General features: G+C 42.4%; 1 protein-coding gene across 1 annotated transcript in view; it reads left to right on the forward strand.

Moving 5' to 3' along the window:
• Window positions 1-19,954, forward strand: part of scfd2 (sec1 family domain containing 2) — a 417,589-nt gene that overhangs the window by 74,616 nt on the left and 323,019 nt on the right. The window lies entirely within an intron of this gene.

A 19,954-nucleotide genomic window follows, 5' to 3' on the forward strand; every position in this document is an offset into this window, starting at 1 on the left:
CTTGAGGAGGAACATGAAGAACGCCAGAGTTATCGATCAGACATGGGAAAGGGATGCTTCGGATGCAACATGGATGCAAGCATAGTTAAAAGCTCAGTGTCCGCAATTGAAGACAAGCGTCAAAGGGCGTATACGAAGGCTCACGAAGCCAGACATTCCATGGCAGCTCAGCCAGGCAGTTCGTGCCACCACTGCGGACGACTCTGTCGCTCTGATGTGGGCCTCACAGCCCATCTGCGTTTCTGCGCATTCTAATGAAACAGTCATCACTAGCGATGACCATGTGCCCTTCTAGCGGAGTTGTGAGACGGCATGTTTTCTGTTCCTCACCCAGTATGGAAAAGTGGGTCAAAAATGATCAGATTGAAATCACATCTACGTTACAGATGCTGGAGAAAGCAATTAGTTTTTTTTTTTTTTTTAATGGTTGAAATGTTCATTCCAAGTATGTGTGGCAGCATGACATTTTTCACCACATTTCTTGTCCGAATGTTGGCTTTTGAGTTGAATGTGACTCATTAAACGTTGGTACACACAACCCCACACGTACCCTGTAGTCTAACTGCCCGAAGCGAAGTTCATTAGACTCCAGTTTTACAGTAGGCACAGACCAGAGCCCTGCCGCTCATCACTCTTGAGTCACACTGTCACGCTGTGGTGTGTGCTGTATACTGCCGTCTTTCTGCTTTTATATAATGTAAGTCAGATCTCCTTAAGATACATTCAGCTGTGAGGATTAGTCATCTTAGCTGTTTCTCATGATGTGTGGAACGTGTGTCTGTGCGTGTGTTCGATAAGGACTGCTCCATTTCGACATGTGGGTCTGCTTTCCTCGATCACACTAAATTCACTTATTGTATATGGATCAAATTCTGGAACACACACGCGCGCACACACAAGGTCATAAATATATATAGAGTGTACAGAAAGCTCAGCCAGGTTTGTGCATTGAATAACAACTATTTCCTGATCTACAAGCCAAGAGTAACACAACCGTGCCAGAAAAATCATATTACATATCATACAAGACTCACACACGGTCAGTTAATATTTTTCCTTTGCCATATGCTCTCATGGTCCTCTGGCTGTTCAAGTTCATTCATATAGTCGGCATATCAGGTGAAAATTCAAATTGGGTCCAAATTGCTTGAAACTGCTCTCATTGAATGCAGAATTGAATGCTAAACAACGTATGTTTTACAGAATTAAAATGTTTATCTGTTCTTGAGATATTAGCAATAAAAGATTGAAAAAACGGCTTAATTTTTAGAAAGCTGCCGTAATATTCTATATTCGGATCACATGGTCCAAAATGGGCCTCATTAATGAATGAGATCAAATGTTTTATCTTTATAACTTTTCTATTTTTCAGGATATTTACATGGAAATTGCAGGCACATAGACGGTTGTATACTGAATGCAAAGTTTGAAAAATTCGTCAAAACAAATTATGCAAATTAGCATTTAATTAGTATTAATTATGCTGATTAGGTAAAAAGGTTAAATCGGCACACTCTCTTCTTCAAAGTTTCACCAAATGGCTTTATTTGTGCAATATAAAGCTGATCTTAACTCTCATTTATACATCACAAAGAAGGAGAAATCAATGTTAATTATAAAATATGCATAAATAATCATTGAATGTCATTCACATCTACCATTCTCTATCAAAATAAAAATAATAATAAAAGACTATTTCTAATCCCCTCTTTGTGCTCTGTAGGCCTTTGTATTTCTAAGTAGGGCCTACTAGTGTTTTATATGAAAGAGTATAAATGATTATTTCGATTAATATTCACAGCTTTCAAGGCGAACCTCGAAAAAACTGTGTGAGCCACAACCGATAACCATTTCCAATTAATTGAACTGAAATTGACACTCGCGTTTCTGACTTCTGGTTTTTTAAAATCTCATCCTGACCACTGAGATCTCAATATTTTTCATCAAAACAACTCCAGTTATATTCTAAAATAGTTATGTATTCATATAAATCAGTTTGATTTGAAAAAAAAATAAGTAGGTAAAGCTATGAAAACTCACTTCAAAATCTCCCATGAAGCATAAAGTCAAAACTAGCAGACGGAAAATTTTGCTGAATACTTCATCAGAAACAGTGAGTGCGAGAGAACATCCCTATAAAAGTTATCTGATTGATATTCACGAGTAATCCAGTCGGAAACTGATCAGAAGAGAGAGAGAGAGAGAGAGAGAGAGAGAACCTCAGCGCTTTCCCGGAACTTAAAAAGCACCGGCGGTTTCCTGATGTCACGCGAGCAGAGAGTGTACTCTATTATACCAACTTCAACCTGCCATTCCTCCCAAAGTACTGAACAGATCTTAACAAGATGAATTTCTTTGGAAAGCAGAGATTATAAGCTTTTTAATGATAGTATTTACGATAGAATATATTCAAGAGTTAAGCAATGACAGATTTGGAAACTCAGATGAGCATCCGCATGCACAATTTTCACAGCACGGCCAGTGAGCGTCTGATACGCCTAACTGTACATAAATGTATTTAATGCTTTATTTTACTGGTGTGTTGTCTATACACTCAGTGACTGTCCTTAGAACTTTATGAAATGTATTATTTTGTATGCTCTTTGCTATTAGAGAACTCTCCAAGGGCATTTTCATCGTTTTGTGCCTCGTTACTTCAACAACTATGCTTTTACTTTTTATCTTCATTGTTGTAATCCGTTCTGAGCTTTTGCTGTGATTGGACAGCACATCTCAGACCTTCGCTGGAGGACGATTCCACTGTCTGCTCCCACACTCATCTTAATCCTGGCCTCTGTCTGGCTCTCTCCAGCTCCCTCTTGTTTGAGTTATGCTTGGCAAATTAAGCTAAGTAATTCCTGGGTGTTTTGCCAGAGCGTTTGAAAGCTGACTCACTCTACAACAGCTCTTTTCTGTGCCTGGATATTTCAGACCATTTTATTGAATAGAATTTTCACATGACGCTGAAAACTGACATGGCCTTTCTGTACACAGTGCCACCATTTTGTTTCACCCTTGCTGCCTGCTAGCTGACACGACTTCCACGGTGGACTGCATCGTCCACGTTTCATTGACTCTTAATGTAGTCACTGATGCCCCTTTTCCACCAAAGCAGTTCCAGGGCTGGTTCGGGGCCAGTGCTTAGTTTGGAACCGGGTTTTCTGTTTCCACTGACAAAGAACTGGCTCTGGGGCCAGAAAAAGCGGTTCCAGGCTAGCACCAACTCTCTGCTGGGCCAGAGGAAAGAACCGCTTACGTCAGCGGGGGGGCGGAGTTGTTAAGACCAACAACAATAACAAGACCGCGAAAGATCGCCATTTTTAAGCGACGAGAAGCCGCAGCTGTACAAACGCGAAGTCATCCATTATTATTGTTGTTGCTGCTGCTGCTGCTTCTTCCGTGTTGTTTTTGCTTCAATATTCGCGCCAAGGTTTAAGCAAACGTAACAACGTATACAACGACGTAACTGACGTATATAGTGACATAATGAAGTGGCTTCCCTTAGCACCGCGAGCTATGGAAAAGCAAACTGGTTCTCAGCTGGCTCACAAGTTGAACGAGTTGTGAACCAGCACCAGCACTGGCTCCAAACCAGCCCTGGAACTGATTTGGTGGAAAAGGGGTATGAGACTCAGCTATGCACCGTAGTGCATTTGGTTCATTTCGGATGAACTGCCCATAATAACACCATTACAGATGGAACATTTTCTGATTGATCAAGATTGGTATTTTAATTTCTCACTGTATAACCCACAGTATTGTAGCCATTCTTTCCCTTTGCATGATTTTAAAATGTGTTGACATTGAGGATCGGATGCATCGTGCAGTGAAGGACGCACACGTGGCTGCTGAGCCGAACTTTACTTGACTTCTTTCTCTAGGCATGGTGGTGTAGTGGTTAGCACGGTCACCTCACAGCAAGAAGGTTCTGGGTTCGAGCCCAGCAGCCGGCGAGGGCCTTTCTGTGTGGAGTTTGCATGTTCTTCCCGTGTCCGCGTGGGTTTCCTCCGGGTGCTCCGGTTTCCCCCACAGTCCAAAGACATGTGGTTAGGTTAATATGGGACGGCCTTGGGCACCTAACTCCCAACTGCTCCCCGGGCGCTGTTACCCAGAGCAGTGGGCAGCCATGCTATGCGTGTGTGCTCATTGCTCATGTGTGTTCATTGCTTCAGATGGGTTAAATGCAGAGAGGAATTTCACAAATGTGTGATGAATAAAGTTTTCTTCCTGACTTAGTGATATTATCTCAGCATCTTTGACACTTTCTTGGACCCGGACTTTCAAAATGATTTGGTTTTTAGTCCTCCTTATTAACTCTTTACTGTATTACCTGGCTGTATTGAGGTGGCACGGTGGTATAGTGGTTAGCGCTGTCGTCTCACAGCAAGAAGGTCCGGGTTCGAGCCCCGTGGCCGGCGAGGGCCTTTCTTTGCGGAGTTTGCATGTTCTCCCCGTGTCCGCGTGGGTTTCCTCCGGGTGCTCCGGTTTCCCCCACAGTCCAAAGACATGCAGGTTAGGTTAACTGGTGACTCTAAATTGACCGTAGGTGTGAGTGTGAATGGTTGTCTGTGTCTATGTGTCAGCCCTGTGATGACCTGGCGACTTGTCCAGGGTGTACCCCGCCTTTCGCCCGTAGTCAGCTGGGATAGGCTCCAGCTTGCCTGCGACCCTGTAGAACAGGATAAAGCGGCTAGAGATAATGAGATGAGATGAGACGAGACCTGGCTGTATTTATACTTAATCATGAATGGGTGCTTTTTGGGTACCTCAGAAATTCAGAAACATGAAGGAATCACCCTGATGTGTTCTAGCAGACTGCTGATTTTAACTTCTCGACCAAAAAAAAGGAGCTGACTATTTATTTGCCTTTGGCTGTTTAATTTATGCAGCAAAGAACATGTCAAACTGCACTTAAATTAAAATCTACAAACAGGCTAAAAATTAAATTTCCAGCTTTGGCGCTTTTATTTTATACCACCGACAAAAAAAAAACCCTAAGCAAATCAGTGCAATAAATGTGCAAAATAATAAAACTACGTATCAGATTACTATTGTGGCCATAAATGCAAAATGCTAACAAAACCAGAAGCGTGAAAACAAATCAGAAAGACCCCTGGAAAATCAGAAACGGAGCAGCAGCTTGGAAAACGCCACAGCGAATCCAGAAACGCGAAATGGAGCAGCTAATCTGAACAGCGTGTCGGAAAAGGGAACAGCAAAACAGGGGAAAAAAACACATCACAAAAGGAACAGCAAAACGGAGCAGCACATCAGAACAAGGAACAGCAAAAGGGAAAAGCTCGTTGGGGAAAAGGGGATGGCAAAACGGAGGAGCACATTGGAGAAAAAAACAGCAAAATGGAGGAGCACATTGGGAAGGGGGGATAGCAAAACAGGAGCACGTTGGAAAAAGGAACAGCGAAAGGGGCAGCAAAATGGAGCAGCGCACTGGGAGAAGAAATGGGAAAACGGAGCAGCGCATCGGAAAAAGAAACCGCAAAGCAGAGCAGTGCATCGGGAAAAGGAGCAGCAGAACGGAAAACACTACAGCAAAGCAGAAGATGGAACAGCAAATCTGAGCAGCACATCAGAAAATGGAGCAGCAAATTGAAACAGCGAATCAGAAAAAGGAACCGCAAGATGAAACAGTAAATCGGAAAAAGGAATTGGAAAACGGGCCAGCAAAAGAACAGGTCAACAGAAAACTGACCAGTGCTTTGGAAAATGGAACAGCAAAACGGAACAGCAAAATGGAAAACTATACAGTACAGCAAAGCGGACGACGGAATGGCAAATCTGAACAGCACGTCAGAAAACAGAATGGGAAACCAGAGCAGCAAATCAGAAAACGGGGCAGTAAATTCTCATCTCATCTCATTATCTGTAGCCGCTTTATCCTGTTCTACAGGGTCGCAGGCAAGCTGGAGCCTATCCCAGCTGACTACGGGCGAAAGGCGGGGTACACCCTGGACAAGTCGCCAGGTCATCACAGGGCTGACACATAGACACAGACAACCATTCACACTCCCATTCACACCTACGGTCAATTTAGAGTCACCAGTTGACCTAACCTGCATGTCTTTGGACTGTGGGGGAAACCGGAGCACCCGGAGGAAACCCACGCGGACACGGGGAGAACATGCAAACTCCACACAGAAAGGCCCTCGCCGGCCACGGGGCTCGAACCCGGACCTTCTTGCTGTGAGGCGACAGCGCTAACCACTACACCACCGTGCCGCCCTGGGCAGTAAATTGAAACGGAAAATGGTAAAAAGGAAAAGAGAAAACACTACAGCGAAGTGGAAGACGGAACAGCAATTAAGCCGTTTCTGGAACAGCAGTTTCTTTGTGATAATCCCAAGTTGTTCCCAATCAGCAACACAAATATGATGTTGAATTTTCTTGTTTGCTCTTTTGTTTCCCGATTTTCCTGTGCTGTTTTTATTTGCGCTTATGCTCCCCCCCCCCCCCCCCCCGATTTGCTGTTCTGTTTTCTGACTTGCTGTCTGATTTGTAAAACCGAAAATAAGTCTTATTTTCCTCTGAGCCGGCATGTGCCGGTGATCTGACTCTAAACCAGCTGAGTTGGATTGGATATTGACGTTCTGTAGTGGATCAAGTTCACTGTGCAAGGATTAAAAAAACCCTCTGCAGCTTTAAGAACAACAACAAAAAATAACAGAGGAATTCCTTTCAGGAGCAGGCGGTAGTGGGATGGACCCGCTTTGTGGCCACTTCTCCAAATGAAATCTCGTAACGGATGAAGTGTTTATGGTCCATTAAAGCAAAGGATTTTAGTCGTAGACTGTAGAATGGGACTCATTTGTGTATTCTATATAATGTTTCTTTCTTTATCGCCTGCCTTTATGTCCTTGCCCTCCACAACTAGCTGACATCCCCACAGAGTGGACGAGTGAACGTCGACGAATTGACTCGTCTCCGAGCATCTTGCGGCCATTTTTCACCCTGACGCACTCTTTCTCTCACCCGCCTGATCTAAATCAGACACTGGCCATGGCAGCTCACCGGAAATCCTCCCCGTATCTGCTGATGGTCGAGAGCATCAACTTGGTGTAATGTTTTATGGGATTTTAATGCAACCGTCTCATCATCAGACTACACAGGGTCAACATAACCTCGCTCTCACTCTTTCTCTTCCTCCACCTTTCTTCCTGTGTCCCTTATGACTCGATGTAAGAGCTTTGGCTTCGGTTTGGACTCTCAGCTTACATGTACTACTTGAGTAAATAAGCTTGGGATAAGATCCGTCACTGACTGTACACCCCACACACACACACACACACACACACACACACACACACACACACACACACACACACACAGTAATAAAAATGTTGGTTTAAACCCACGCAAATAAGATCTCATGTTTTCCAACAGTCGTACTTGCGCTCTCTCTCTCTCTCTCTCTCTCTCTCTCTCACCCTGTCTGTCTTTTCATCCCTAGGAAAAATCATTCATGGAGAAACCCTGCTATTTCTGCAGCAGTCATTCACACTGTGACTGCAGATAATGATCACCGCACACACTCTGTCTCTGTCTTGTCCTGCAGTCCAGCCTCCCCCATCTGCTTATTAGCACAGAGCGATTACTCTTTTCATATCAGTCCTGCTATAATTCGGCGCAGGAGAAGCGGAGGGCGCTGCTCAACCCAAATTAAGTCTCGGACAAAAGGATTTTCAACAGATAACCTCCATTAACTACATAAACTCGAAACCATGGATATTAATGACCTGGCTGGGTCATTAGTTTTGACATAGCGCTCTCCTCTACATTCATTACATTCTTGCAGTAAAGCTCTTAGGATAGGACAGACGCTAAAAACTTTACCAAGGTTGTTCAAAAAAAAAAAGCGGTACAGGGAGAATCATTCAGGTTACTTAAAGCGTATACACAGAGCCATGGCCTTACTTTCGTTTATAAACGCCTTGAGACCTCGAGAATGGCACAGGAATAGTTTTAAGCGTTAACAATAAATCTAATATAGTAATTTTTACGATTAAAGTGATTTATATAGGTAGCGGGTCTGAGTGAATGACCTTGACGTCCGTAACGCCACAGCAGGAAGTCTATCGGTCTCATCGCCATTTCCGCTATACTAAAACACAGTGCTGACTGCAACTCCGAGCCTCCATTTTGAGCTAATTTATCGCCATGCCACATAGATGTGTTGCTGGTCGGTGCAGCAACACGACAGAAGGTGGATTTACGTTGCATTCATGGCCCAAGAATGTTCAAACTGCAAAGATTTGGACGCGTTTTGCGAGAAGTTCACGGGTACATTGGGCACCTACGAAGTGGTCTCTCCTCTGCTCTGCACTTTTTACTGAAGACTCATATGAAACCTCTGATCTGTTGAGGAGCATTGGCTATTAGCCCGTATTGAAAGAGGGTGGAGTACCAACAATTAAAGGAAAAGAAAACTACAAGAAAAGGAAAGTAAGTTCAGCTGCACCAGTTCTCCTGGAGTGTGAGCCGAGGGTTGTTGCTAAAACCCGGGACGGAACAGGACGGGACATATTATCGCTCAGGCAGTGACCTCCCCGCGGTTATTGCTAAAACCGGTGACGTCCCGTCCCGGGTTTTAGTAATTGCCTGAGCCGAGCAGTAATGGCGGAGTACTCAGTATGGAGAAAATGGAGAATGAGTGGACCAGCCGTCTGATTTCTCCGCTGGATATGCTTGCCTCAGCGGCAATATCTTGCCCTTACATGGAAGAAGCGAATGAATGGAGAAATGAACGAACAACTGAAAGTCAGATTGTTTCAAAACAAATCGGCCACAAGATCGGCCTTCAAGAAGTGAGAACGCAGATGGGTAAGCTCCGACTCTCATCTCATCTCATCTCATTATCTCTAGCCGCTTTATCCTGTTCTACAGGGTCACAGGCAAGCTGGAGCCTATCCCAGCTGACTACGGGCGAAAGGCGGGGTACACCCTGGACAAGTCGCCAGGTCATCACAGGGCTGACACATAGACACAGACAACCATTCACACTCACATTCACACCTACGCTCAATTTAGAGTCACCAGTTAACCTAACCTGCATGTCTTTGGACTGTGGGGGAAACCGGAGCACCCGGAGGAAACCCACGCAGACACGGGGAGAACATGCAAACTCCACACAGAAAGGCCCTCGCCGGCCCCAGGGCTCGAACCTGGACCTTCTTGCTGTGAGGCGACAGCGCTAACCACTACACCACCGTGCCGCCAGCTCCGACTCTCATTTGGATAAAAAACAACAAACGTTGTTTACCTGCATTTAGATTAATACATGTAACTTGTATTGTGTGTTTAAGTTACCGGTATAAGATTATTTAATTTGCTTCAGAATGTGATTGTCTCAGTTCATCTGATTATTTAATTAGGCTTTTATGTTTTATCAGTGAAAATGCATGCATGTACATGTATGTTGCATAAGTTATAACACCTATCCTGTTTTAATGAGAGTCAACCCACAATCAATGAAGGGTTGTTTTACAATCAGGGTACGCAAGCTAAAAATCACATTTAACACTTATTATCTTCAATATCAAAAGGCTTGACTAAATAAACTTGGTTGTTTATTGTAGCCCTGTGATAGCTCTATTTACCATGCAAAAAAAAAAAAAAATTGGTGATAAAGTTATTTTTGGTGAATGTATGGCAATATATATCATATTTAGCAAAATTACTCGTGTCATTTAGAAAAAGTGCTTTTTTGACCACAGGTAGCTCCAAAAGGGATGCACTTAAATCATTCTTTATACCATAAAACACATATTTGGTTCCATATCATTGGAAACATAGTTAAGCTTTAATGTTGAATGCCAGTAAGTTTTCAGACTATTTTGATCAAATTAGTATGTAATTGTGTCAAAAAAAAAGTCCTCTCCGAGACAGCTAATTTTTCTATATAAAATGACATATCTAAAATGATTATTTTCGTCCTAAAATGTGGTCAAGATATTGGGACATAAATATTAGAGACAACTAACACAAAGCTTACAGCCTTATATTTAAAAGCACTATGGAAGTAGTGGATTCGGAATTGTCAAAAAAAAATGTCCTCTCCGAGAATCACTTCATTTGTTTCTCCCATCTTATGGAGCACTTGCATGTGACGTCACAGCCGATCCAGATTGTGACAGACGCCATCTTGTCGGTCAAACGCCATTTTCCGCCTTCTACTTCTACCTTTTCTTCTGGAAAACCCTACTATATACAATTCTACTACAACGGCTGCGGCTACAAGCTCTCCCTACCTGTGCACGTTTTTTATGTTTTTTGTGTGTATTTTTGCGTGTTGTTCGTCTGTACCGGACTTCAATATCCACTACAACCGTATGGACTTACTGGACATTGGTTTCCAGCAGAAAATGACAGTTTGTAGCGATTTCCATCGCATGCACAACATTCTGGACGAGATAGCGAGACCAGCGGGGTCTCCGTGGATTGTTATCGGGTCTGGCAGGCGAAGGAGGCGGCGTCGGGAGAGGAAGCAAAAGCGAGGCTGCAGGCAGAGCCGGCCTGTTGACTAAGCTCAGAAAACAGCCACTCAAATCTCCACTGCTAAGCCTCTACCTCTCCAACGCCAGAGACGGACGATTTAGAATTACAGCTGGAATTACCTTATTCTATAATCGGCTGGTCAGTGCTATACTCAATACTTAAGTGACTTACCCGTCCAATGAGGATTATTTTCTTGTTTACAAGATGCCGCGGCTGACAAATCCTGAATTTCTGTAAAGATAACTGTCCAGAGATTTATAAGCACGCAGTGCTTCACCACTGAACAGCGAGGGAAAGTTAATGAGGTAATTATACACGTCTGGGTATTCCGCTGGCAGTTCAATATCCACTGACACGGTCGTGAAAACTACGTCCGGAAAGCCATAAGGGTCACTAATCTGTAGGTCGTTTATTTTAGACATATATCTAATTATCTGTTCATTTAGAAAAACGAGCCGTGTAGTCCGTCGGTTGAAATTGATCCATTCTGTACACGAGTGCAGCAGTATTCAGCTGTGTTTTTTACCGACAAGATGGCGGCTGTGTACTTTCTGGTCACGTGACTGCAAGATCTCTATAGCAGATTACACAAAACTACCATACACATGTCAAAAAATTACCTGCAATCTGTTCTTTAACTTGTCCTTCACTTAAAAACTGGTACAAGAACCAGCTTGAATCAATTTGAATTTTGGACCCCTGTGACACAAACTTTGTACCCTGATTGTAAAACAACCCTGAAGTCAAATCAGTCTTAGTTGAGCAAGTCGGTAACGGTATTTCTTACTTTCACCATAAATTTTTATTTATATGACTTTGGTCTATAGCTGTAAAAGGCCTCGGCCTTAAAACTGGTTACCGCTGTGACGTCACGCACTCAGGGCTGGCTGGCTCAGCAGGGCAACTCCAATGCCAACTTTGCGGTCGATTTTAACTCTGAAAAATATATATTTTTAATTCCCATTTATGCAGCATACAAGGCTGGAGATACTATCCACTCAGAAATTTATTTAAAAATAAAAGCTCTGCGTACCTGCTTTAAACTTTCCTGAAAGTTTCTTGATGCCACCAGGCAGAAACTGACATTTCTGTGTTTTACGTTTGCAATGCAAGATCACAGTGTCTTGGATTTTAAAGGACAGATTTTTACAGATGTAGTGCTATATTAGTGTTTCAGGTCCACGCTTGTAGTTGGCTTAACAGCGCTGCGCTGATCAACCTCCCGTATGTTTGTATGGGAGAACAGCATGTTTTCATTTGGCCTTCGAAGACATTTAAAAGTGTTTACATAAAACTGGTGTCGATTCAAGAACAAATAACTTATTTATGGAATATGTTATTAATTTTGTGTGGTGTTGTGATGAGCTTTTACTTGAAGCGTTTTTTTAACATAATGTAATGCAATATACCAAATTCACAAGCACCGCCATCTTGAGTTTTTATCCCCCACTGGCCGAAAGGCCCGAAGGGGGATTATGTCGTGGCGATGTCCGTCTGTCCATCCCTCCTGGGAAGGGTACTCGCCTTCTGAAATCAACTCCTCTCACAGTTTTTGGAGGAATTTCACGAAGCTTGGTAGGATTCTTTGTTATATGTCGGTAATCTGCATATTGTAATTTCGTTCAATTCAGTTGCATTTTACCAGAGTTACAGCTCTTGATTTAACAAAATTATAATTTGACAATTTCATGAGTGTTTTTTCCTTCTGAAATCAACTGCTCTTACAATTTTTGGAGGAATTTCATGAAACTTGGTATAAAGCCTTGTTATATGTCGGTAGTACGCATATTGTTATTTTGTTCAACTCGGTCATATTTTACCAGAGTTGTGGCCCTTGATTAACAACCTTGTACTTGGACAATTTCATGAAGGTGTGCTTGCCTTCTGACATCAACTCCTCACAATGTTTGGACTGATTTCTCGAAGCTTGGCAAAAGGCCTTGGTATATGACGGTAATACGCATATTGCGATTTAATTTTGTTTGTGAAAATTTTACCAGAGTTTTGACCCTTGATTAAATAACTTGTACTTTGACAATTTCATGAGGGTGTACATTCTTCTGAAATCAACTCCTCTCACTATTTGTGGAGGAATTTCACCAAACTTGGCAAAAGGCTTTGTTATATGACAGTTATACGCGTATTGAAATTTCGTTTAATTTGGGCAAATTTTACCAGAGTTATGCCCTTGATTATTAACAAACTTGTATTTTGGCAATTTCATCAAGGTGTGCTTGCTTTCTGAAATCAACTTCCCTCACAATTTTTAGTATCCCCCGCTGGCCGTAAGGCCCGAAGGGGGATTATGTCGTGGCGATGTCTGTCCATCTGTCCGTCCTGGGAAGGGTACTCGCCTTCTGAAATCAACTCCTCTTTCAATTTTTGGAGGAATTTCACAAAACTTGACAGGATTCTTTGTTATATGTCGATAATGCGCATATTGCAATTTCGTTCAATTCAGTCGCATTTTGTCAAAGTTATGGCCGAGTTGCCAACGGGGGATATTGTGCTCTCAGAGCACTCTTTTGAGATATTCGTCACCGGTCCGTGTGTTTCGTTGTTGCTTCCAGCTCGCTCACTGTTGGTTCAATCAGCTTGAAACTCATGATTCCCACCTTGTGGTCAAATCTCTCATGTTGACTTGATTTTTCCAATAAAATCAGCTGAATACTTCGCTGTCGGGTGCCCGTGAAAGATCAGATCACTGAGGAAAATTTTGTATCCTTCCTAAAAAAAAAAAATCAATGATTTTCCTAATATTTTTTTCATGAAGAAAAAATGAGAAGGTGTATAAATATCAGTAATATAGTTCTGAAGAGAATTAACCAAAGTTTGATCCTCTTATACACAGCGCATTCGAGCACCACCATCATTAGTCATGCTTGGTGTCCACAATTTAAAGTGAACATACCAGCTATATTCTGGCTTTTATATGTTTAAACACAAAGGATGGACCAATTTCATTGATGTATTACTTTTAAGCCAGAACAGGTGCATAACTGTGAGATACAAGAAGAAGCCTTTATCTGTCATTCTTACTCTGATACGCAGAAAATCTAAATCTCTTTATTTTTGGCTTTTTGGACTATTCATTTCTGATTGAGGTTTGCTCTCATGAATGGAAAATTAAACCAGTGGACAATGATTGTTGGTTTGTGACCGGGGCAACGGACTGAAATGAAAATTTTATAAAACACTGGATTTTCAAATGTTCATAACTTTTTTTTTTTTTTAGACATATTTACAAAATTTAAGCAAATTTTCAATTCAGATCTTCATGCTGTTTAATTTGATACATTACACAACACTACGACAACTACTTTAAAAAATGGCCCGTCATTGCTACTTGTAGTGAGGAGTTAATATTGAAATTGCGTCAATATTCAGATGTACCTATGGACTTAAAGGGAAATTCTGGGATTTGTTTTTTACCTGGGCCTTATTTTCCTATCTTTCTGGGTCCAAATATTTACTAAGGACAAAAACTTATGAAATCAGTCCAGTATTGAGTTAAAACACTATGACCGGCGACCACAAAACGTCTATACAGTGTAATCCTGTGGGGTAAACATCCGCGTCAAAGTAAAACACTTGTTTTGGCCGCTGACAGGCTCATGATGTTATTGTAAGCGTCTGACAACATGGAACCGATCCCTACAGAGGTACACCTGGGTCTATTTACCTCAGTAAAGAAACAGTAGAAAATGACTCGTTCTACGCTCATTAGGGTTATGACTGTGAAAGTGTTTTAAAAATTTCTACTTTCCTGATGTTGCATTTGGTGAACTTTTACTCATATATTACTTTTTTGAAGTTATTTTTGTTGGGTCATGCAAAAACCTCCCGCACCCAACATCACCTCACTTTTGATAAATACATGTACAGTGGGGCAAAAAAGTATTTAGTCAGTCACCAATTGTGCAAGTTCTCCCACTTAAAAAGATGAGAGAGGCCTGCAATTTTCATCATAGGTACACTTCAACTATGAGAGACAGAATGAGAAAAAAAATCCAGAAAATCACATCGTCTGATTTTTAAAGAATTTATTTGCAAATTATGGTGGAAAATAAGTATTTGGTCAATAACAAAAGTTCATCTCAATACTTTGTTATATACCCTTTGTTGGCAATGACAGAGGTCAAACGTTTTCTGTAAGTCTTCACAAGGTTTTCACACACTGTTGCTGGTATTTTGGCCCATTCCTCCATGCAGATCTCCTCTAGAGCAGTGATGTTTTGGGGCTGTCGCTGGGCAACATGGACTTTCAACTCCCTCCAAAGATTTTCTATGGGGTTGAGATCTGGAGACTGGCTAGGCCACTCCAGGACCTTGAAATGCTTCTTAGGAAGCCACTCCTTCGTTGCCCGGGCGGTGTGTTTGGGATCATTGTCATGCTGAAAGACCCAGCCACGTTTCATCTTCAATGCCCTTGCTGATGGAAGGAGGTTTTCACTCAAAATCTCACGATACATGGCCCCATTCATTCTTTCCTTTACACGGATCAGTCGTCCTGGTCCCTTTGCAGAAAAACAGCCCCAAAGCATGATGTTTGAGGCCTTTCTGTGTGGAGTTTGCATGTTCTCCCCGTGTCCGCGTGGGTTTCCTCCGGGTGCTCCGGTTTCCCCCACAGTCCAAAGACACGCTTCACAGTAAGTATGGTGTTCTTTGGATGCAACTCAGCATTCTTTCTCCTCCAAACACGACAAGTTGAGTTTTTACCAAAAAGTTCTATTTTGGTTTCATCTGACCATATGACATTCTCCTAATCCTCTTTTGGATCATCCAAATGCTCTCTTCAGATGGGCCTGGACATGTACTGGCTTAAGCAGGGGGACACGTCTGGCACTGCAGGATTTGAGTCCCTGGCGGCGTAGTGTGTTACTGATGGTAGCCTTTGTTACTTTGGTCCCAGCTCTCTGCAGGTCATTCACTAGGTCCCCCCGTGTGGTTCTGGGATTTTTGCTCACCGTTCTTGTGATCATTTTGACCCCACGGGGTGAGATCTTGTGTGGAGCCCCAGATCGAGGGAGATTATCAGTGGTCTTGTATGTCTTCCATTTTCTAATAATTGCTCCCACAGTTGATTTCTTCACACCAAGCTGCTTACCTATTGCAGATTCAGTCTTCCCAGCCTGGTGCAGGTCTACAATTTTGTTTCTGGTGTCCTTTGACAGCTCTTTGGTCTTGGCCATAGTGGAGTTTGGAGTGTGACTGTTTGAGGTTGTGGACAGGTGTCTTTTATACTGATAAGTTCAAACAGGTGCCATTAATACAGGTAACGAGTGGAGGACAGAGGAGCCTCTTAAAGAAGAAGTTACAGGTCTGTGAGAGCCAGAAATCTTGCTTGTTTGTAGGTGACCAAATACTTATTTTACCGAGGAATTTACCAATTAATTCATTAAAAATCCTACAATGTGATTTCCTGGATTCTTTCCCCCACATGTCTCTCATAGTTGAAGTGTACCTATGATGAAAATTACAGGCCTCTCTCATCTTTTTAAGTGGGAGAACTTGCACAATTGGTGGCTGACTAAATACTTTTTTGCCCCACTGTATATTAAATAAATAAATCATGATTATAAAATAAATTCATTGAAAGATGTGTAAAGTACTTTTATATAACAATAACAACAATTGTTAAGCAATTTATTGTTATACAAAAGTACTTTACACATCTTGCAATGAATTTATTTCAATGATTTATTGATTTAATATACATGTATTTATCAAAAGTGAGGTAATGTTGGGTGCGGGAGGTTTTTGCATGACCCAATAAAAATAACTTCAAAAAAGTAATATATGAGTAAAAGTTCACCAAATGCAACATCAGGAAAGTAGAAATTTTGAAAACACTTTCACAGTCATAACCCTTAAGCTCATTCTTCCTGTCTCTCACGCAGCACCACATTCAGTGCCTGTAGTCGATCATCACACAGCGGCTGTTTTCTGATGTTTACGAAAGAAGTCCATTTCCAAAGTAATGCCCAAATATTTAGCTGATTTCAACAATATAGATGAGGCATTTGAATGCGATGGCCGTCCCTATTTATTTGAGCCAGAGTATACAGACCCTGTAGGATAATCGTTGACCGTCACCACCATGGGTGAAGAGCTCTCTTGCTTTTGCACCAAATATATCTTTCAGAATTCTGTCCAAAAAAAATTCGACCACATGGTTTGGCAAAACTGAATCAGGATTGGATTTTTTTTAAATTTTTTTAAGGGCTTCTGAATAGCCACTCAACCCCACAGTTCAAGAGTATACAATATGAGAAATTGTTGCACATGCATGGAGCGAGCAGTAATACTAAAAAAAATAATAATAATAAGTTTAACTTGGGGCGACACAGTGGTGTAGTGGTTAGCGCTGTCGCCTCACAGCAAGAAGGTCCGAGTTTGAGCCCCATGGCTGGCGAGGGCCTTTCTGTGTGGAGTTTGCATGTTCTCCCCGTGTCCGCGTGGGTTTCCTCCGGGTGCTCCGGTTTCCCCCACAGTCCAAAGACATGCAGGTTAGGTTAACTGGTGACTCTAAATTGACCGTAGGTGTGAATGTGAGTGTGAATGGTTGTCTGTGTCTATGTGTCAGCCCTGTGATGACCTGGTGACTTGTCCAGGGTGTACCCTGCCTTTCGCCCGTAGTCAGCTGGGATAGGCTCCAGCTTGCCTGCGACCCTGTAGAACAGGATAAAGCGGCTAGAGATAATGAGATGAGATGAGTTTAACTTGTGTAGCACATTTCTCACACCCAAGGTCGCTTTACAATTAACAAACAGGAAAAAGAAATCCACCAAAATAGGGTCAGGATGTAATTCCAGTAGCATAGCTGCCCACAATCCCACCAAAAGGCACACGAAGGTATGTCCCACACCGCCTGCGTAGCCACTGGGCAACATTGCTCAGAACACCGTGCCATGGATCCACATTGCGAGCACAGAAGTACTGCCGCACAGAGCGCTGGATAACCCTGATGTTAAAGAGAGCAACGAGCTCACTGCAGTCCATAGCAAGCAGCACAGGCATCACCCATGGCGGACCAAGGCCTGAGGAAACCAACACCACGACCGGCGGACAAACATCAAACCATACAAGCACAAAAATACAAAGCTCTGGTGAGGAGAGGCAGCCAAAATGCACACTGCGTACTCGGCACAGTGGTGTAGTGGTTAGCCCTGTCGCCTCACAGCAAGAAGGTTCTGGGTTCGAGCCCAGCAGCCGATGGAGGTGTGGAGTTTGCATGTTCTCCCTGTGTCTGCGTGGGATTCCTCCGGGTGCTCCGGTTTCCCCCACAGTCCAAAGACGTGGTTAGGTTAACATTGGGTGGCCTTTGGCTGAAGTGCCGTTGAGCAAGGCACCTAACCCCCAACTGCTCCCCAGGCGCTGTAGTGTAGCAGCCCACTGCTCTGCGTATGTGTGTGTGTTTTCACTGCTTCAGATGGGTTTAAATTCTTCTTCTTCAACCAGAAACGGAAAAAGGTTGCGTTGTTCTGGTCAGATATTCCTGCAGCTCCTTTAATGTTGCTGTAGATCAGTTGACCGTATTCTTCTTGTCATTTTGTCAATTTTGGAGGCACATCCTGTTCTTGGGAACGTTGCTCTGGTGTCCCGCTCTCTCTACTTGTTGAAGATGACCTTCAGTGTTCCATAGTACATGTAATGTTTTAGAAATTCATTTGTACCTCTCGCTTGATTTGATATCTTTCAACTCCGAGATCCAGTACCTGCTTTTTGCGGACTGTGGCTTCCATAGTCAACTCAAGCCACAATAATTACCTTTGTGAACATGAGTTTGAAAGCGATGGTTAATTTTGAGCACAGGCACAAGCCTCATGATAAAAGGGTGCGCAAACTTTTGCAACCAGGTTATTGCAAGTTCTTTCTTTCACTTTTTTTTCCCCACGAAAACATTTCTGTTTGCTTTCCACTTGAATTTAGTTGTTGGTCAACTAAATGACTTCATGTAATTGGGTGAAGTGTTTTTGGTTGCTCTGCATTTTGATTGACCAAAGAGCAGACGCGTCATTTGGTTGTGGTTTGATAGTCCAGACTCGAAGGCCAGCCAGCAGGGAGTTGTTGAAGTTGAACCGTATCATGGCTATTTGAACGCGTTACATATAGATACGTATACAGTATCTCTCTCCTGGCAGCTTTGCCAATTCCTTCTTATGTACAGTTTTAGTTTCTATGGAATCAATTTTGTGCCAAAATGTTCATACAATACTTCTGAAATATCAAACAAAAACGATAAATCAAAATTCAAAAAAAAAATTTTTTTTTTAAAGTCTTTTTTTTTTTTTTAGACTGGCAAACAAATTATTTGTGTAATTGTGCAAAATTTCAGTCTCTTACTCTTCAGAAACCTTTTATTTTTGTTCCGCGTCTTTCTCAGTTTTGTTTGACGCAATTTATTTTGGTTGCGATTCCAGCTTTCTCGTTTGCGCTCCCTGACTTTTTGCTTGCAGTTTTGGCACAAACTTCCCGTGTGGGCGGGCTGTCCAGGAATGCATTCCCATTGGCTAACTTGTGTTTGACTGACAGCTACGCTCAGCCATTCCCTACTCGGATTCTGGCGGACTGTTTGACGAGTGAGCGATCCATTGACGGTAAACAAGGATCGAGTGGACTTCAGTGGCGACTATGATATTGAATTAATTCAACAAAGTGTAAGTGCGGGACAAATGTGCTGTATGTGTTGCAGTAGTGCACATTATGCAGGTGTTTCGTGGCAAGTCAAATGTTAGACTCAGCTCCACTACCCAATATAATAGCTGTCTTGCTAACGTTAAACACGCCTGTGCACTACTGCAACACATACAGCACATTTGTCCCGCACTTACACTTTGTTGAATTAATTCAATATCATAGTCACCACTGAAGTCCACTCGATCCTTGTTTACCGTCAATGGATCGGTCACTCGTCAAACAGTCCGCCAGAATCCGAGTAGGGAATGGCTGAGCGTAACTGTCAGTCAAACACAAGTTAGCCAATGGGAATGCATTCCTGGACAGCCCGCCCACACGGGAAGTTTGTGCCAAAACTGCAAGCAAAAAGTCAGGGAGCGCAAACGAGAAAGCTGGAATCGCAACCAAAATAAATTACGCCAAACAAAACTGAGAAAGACGCGGAACAAAAATAAAAGGTTTCTGAACAGTAATAGACTGAAATTTTGCACGATTACATGAATAATTTGTTTGCCAGTCTTTAAAAAATTGACTTTTTTTTTTATTTTGATTTATCGTTTTTGTTTGATATTTCAAAAGTATTGTATGAACATTTTGGCACAAAATTGATTCCATATGTTTCTAGACAGAAGGTTTGATGCTGCCACAGTGCTTTGACGAGACTGGGATGGAGACTCGATCTTGTTCTCTCTAATGTTTCCACTCTTCTTTTTATAGTGAAAAATGTGATGCTCGTAGATAGTTGGGGGAAAATTTTTAACACATT

This window comes from Neoarius graeffei, chromosome 3 (assembly GCF_027579695.1).
Source record: "Neoarius graeffei isolate fNeoGra1 chromosome 3, fNeoGra1.pri, whole genome shotgun sequence".
In the NCBI taxonomy this organism is placed as follows: Eukaryota; Metazoa; Chordata; class Actinopteri; order Siluriformes; family Ariidae; genus Neoarius; species Neoarius graeffei.